At 44.5% G+C, this 3,991-nt stretch overlaps 1 long non-coding RNA gene across 1 annotated transcript; it reads left to right on the top strand.

The window, feature by feature from the left end:
• Nucleotides 1–2,776: 2,776 nt before the first annotated feature.
• LOC123083387 (uncharacterized) lies at nucleotides 2,777–3,324 on the top strand. The gene is made up of 3 exons (XR_006439288.1): nucleotides 2,777–2,863; nucleotides 2,956–3,129; nucleotides 3,240–3,324. It is a non-coding gene; the product is annotated as an uncharacterized lncRNA (long non-coding RNA).
• The last annotated feature ends 667 nt before the right edge of the window (nucleotides 3,325–3,991 follow it).

Below are 3,991 nucleotides of genomic sequence, written 5' to 3'. Positions count from 1 at the left end.
TCTTCTCCCCTTCCTTTTCTTCTTTTTTGTTCTTCTTATTTATTTCTCCTCTATTCCTTTCTTTCTTCTTCTCCTTTTCTTTTTCTTCTTCTCCCTCGAGAAAGTAAAATAACTAAGGAAAAGGAAGAAAAGAGGAAGAAGGAAGAAGGAAGAAGAAGAAGAAGAAAGGAATAGAGGAGAAGAAGAAAAAAAATAAATTTTTCTTCTTCTCCTCTATTCCTTTCTTCTTCTCCTCTTCTTTTTCTTCTTTTTTCTTCTTCTTATTTATTTCTCCTCTTCTTTTCCTCTCCTCTTCTTCTTTCTTTCCTCTTCTTATTTTCTTCTTTCCTATCCTTCTTTTTCTAAAATTGTAACTTTTGCATATATAAAACTTTTCTAAAATTGTAACTTTCTATATATGAACAAAAAAACATTTTTAACATATATATTTAGCAAATTCTAGCCACATACATCACATACACATATACATTATAGCCACATACTCATATATATCACATATGAACAAAAAGTTAAACTAACAAAAATAAAATACATATAGCAACATATGAACAAAAACATATAGCCACATACATACACATACAGTTCGCTCCGGAATACAACAAATTCGATGAGGAGGGTAACAAGATTGAGGAAAACAAGGAGAGGAGGAGGCTAGTCAAACAGTTCGCTCTTCATAAGATGGCCGACGCATTCCGGAAATTCAAGCAAAATCTAGCCCATGACTTTGTCAAGCAGAACAAGACTCCGGATTTCAAAGGACAATATGAGAAACTGAAACATGATTGGCCAGAATTTGTGAAGCAAAAGAAATCGGAGCAGTTCATTCAAATATCGAAAAAAATAAGGAAAATGCGGCTAAGAAGGAGTACAATCATATTATGGGGCCATGAGGGTATCGCCTTTGGGAGCCTAGGTGGGAGAAGATGGAGAACGAGCTGAGGGCGCGAGGAATCCGTCCAGGTACGGAGGGATGGAACCCAAGGGCCAAAAGCTGGTGGTACGGGCATGGGGGAACGCTGAACCCGGAGACAGGGGAGTGTGTTTACCGGGGCAAAATAATTAAACCCAGCCAAGCCCTTATTGACGCAATGAAGGATGCTCAAGAGGGGAAGATCAAGTTCAACAGAGAGAACGACGCGCTGACAAAAGCCCTCGGGAATCCTGAACACGGAGGACGTGTACGAGGCATGGGGCACATTCCGTGGAAAATAGGGTTCCCCCAGAACGATGACCCGTACGGTTACAGAAGCCGGAAGAGAAAGATGGATCGGGAAGCAGATGTTGTGGCGCGGTTGGCATCGGAAATGGATGTGATGAAGAAAACCGTAAGTGTACTAGTAGCCGAAGGAGATGCAGCTCGGGCGCAGCATGAAGATCATCCAGCGGATCTCAGAAGCCAGCAGCGGAGAAGCAGTGTGGCTTCCACGGAGGCCCCACCGGCTGGTGCAGATGCACCGACGATCGAAATTACTGCACCGGAGCCTCTGGTGGTCGAAATTACTGCACCGGAGCCTCTGGTGGTCGAAATTACTGCACCGGAGCCTCCTCGCTACCCCGTGGACGATATAAAGGAGATGAAAGAATGTCATCTATATTATCCTATCGGGAACATGTCCATGAAGGTAGCCATCGGCAGTGCTTTACCATGTTTACCTGGAGCACTCCACCACAACAACCCCATTCAAGATGGCTATGCTCGCGTCACGGTGGAGGACATAGTCCAAGGGTTTGAGGACTTGGAGATTGACATTGCTACACCTGAAGGGGAGAAAAGACTTGGAGATGTCAAGCGCCATTTCATTCTATGGCAAAAGAAGTTTATCAAGTTTCCAGGCGAGGCGCCAAGGACAACAAGTCCACCCCCCTACGGTGGTGGCGGTTCACCTACACCTCCGTCACGTCAGCCGACGCCCCCCAGTCCACAACGTCCGGCAGGTGATCAGACGCCGCCCCCCAGTCCTCGTCCGGCGGGTGATCAGACGCCGCCCCCCAATCCACCTCCGGCAAAGAAGCAGAAGCAGTCCTGGATTATTAACCCGGACCCTTATGTACCTAAGACCACAAAGGTACCGGAGCCATCACTGAAGCCTCTCCCCACAAGGCCTTGGGAACGTAGTGCCGAGGAAACTGCCGCGGCCGCGGCTGCTGATCATGAGAAATGGAAGGCGGACTGCAAGAAGAAAAGAGAGCCCGAGCCCAAGCCAGTATTTTCTGATGAGCAAAAGAAGTGGGCTAAGTCATTTTTGAGCACACCGTCCCAAGCCGCGAAGAATCTGCCTGACGACTATGCACGTGAACTTCGTAGGCAGGCACTCATGTTGAAGGAGAAGAAAGAGCGGGCGGAGAACCAGGAGAACAAAGCCTTGGAGGAGGCCGAGAAAACGGAATTAGAAAGTAAAAAAAGCGGGAAACGAGTTGCCCAGCTCGGGGAACAAAGTAAACAATCGATTGCCCCGTTTATAGTGAAAGCCGCCGGTCCGGATGACCCCGATATCATAGCAGCTGCGGCAGCACATGGATTGACTGTAACGAGTGCCAGAGAACAAGCGGCCAACTTAGGTATTACTCTTCGTGAACTGTTAGGCCTTGATGAGGCGCCAGTGAAGGAGGTAGTAATTACATATGTGAAGAATGGGCCTCTCGTCGAGCCTGCGCAGGAAGAGGATCTACCTCCACAAATGAAAGGTCTGCTGAAATGGTACAAGGGTTACATAAAAAATAAAAACGCCAAAGAATATATTTATGCGGAAGTTAGATATGAGCATCACTTCAAACATTACTATGTACAAATTCATCTGAGTGAATTGTTCCAGCTTTTCAATCTGCGCGAGCTCGACAAATCTATCATCAGTTGCTACGTTCTGTAAGTGATTTATTTCTACCCCATCTCGTTCATATTGCCTGCACTATATATATGTCCTAACTATATTGTTGTGTCCGCTATTATACATGGAGAATGAAGATTAAGAAATGCAGAGTAAGGAATATCCATGATGTTGGGTTCATTGACCCACACATCGTTAATGGATATGTGTTGGAGCATCACCCCGCCGACATGGAGGCAGACCTGTGGCAGTTTCTTACAAAGCAGGAACTTAAAAGTGATATTCTATTTCCTTACCATTTTGGGTGAGTGTTTCTGTCTTGAGCACATTCTCTTTTGGTTACTCCATGCATGGTATGTGGCCGGCTAATCGATGAGTTATGCATGACGTACTGTGCATGTATCGTGTCCGCAGGTTCCACTGGATTCTGCTAGTAATTAAAGTTGACACCGCAGAATGTCTCGTCCACGACTCTCTGAATAAGGATCCAAAGCTTTGGGGCGGCATGAGAAGAATGCTGCAGAAGTAATTATTTTCATTCATTTGCGCTCTATATCGATCGGCCTATTTTGTTCATTTCCTAATATCAAGTAACTAATAACTCTCTTGTTCATTTAATTTTCTTTGCCTCGTAGGGTTTGGAGACGGTTCGTAGATACAAAGGTCGGTGAATTCAAAAAAGAGCTAGAATTCAAAAGGTCAAAGGCTAAGAATGGTGAGTATATTCAGCCAGCGGGGACCAATCTATGTGCATACTATGTCTGTGAGATGATCCGGAGATACACCTCTGAGCGGGTTCCGAGTGATACCAATGCTCAGAGGAATAACCTCCGGATGATGCTTAGTCCAGAAGCTCGCTTCCGACCACTTCAAGAGGAACTAGCTGGATGGTTCAGGAGGGAAGTCCTCCATCCTAAAGGAGAACACCATTACGAGGACGTAGAACTTTATATGCATTAAATTATGTATGGAAACTTGTTCAAAATTGTATATGGTCATCCGATGATATTGAATATATATTGTATATTCCTCTTGAATTCTTTTTGGTTCTAATTTCAAATTTGTTTGAAATTGTACATTCATATGCATGTATGTAGTACCGTAGAATATGTGAAACTCCTTCAAAATTAAAATAAAGCACAAAAGAAATAAAACAATACAAATTA

Source organism: Triticum aestivum, chromosome 4A, assembly GCF_018294505.1.
Source record: "Triticum aestivum cultivar Chinese Spring chromosome 4A, IWGSC CS RefSeq v2.1, whole genome shotgun sequence".
Taxonomy (NCBI): domain Eukaryota; kingdom Viridiplantae; phylum Streptophyta; class Magnoliopsida; order Poales; family Poaceae; genus Triticum; species Triticum aestivum.
The sequence above is the reverse complement of the archived record's forward strand: the minus strand, read 5'-3'. Positions and strand labels throughout refer to the sequence as shown.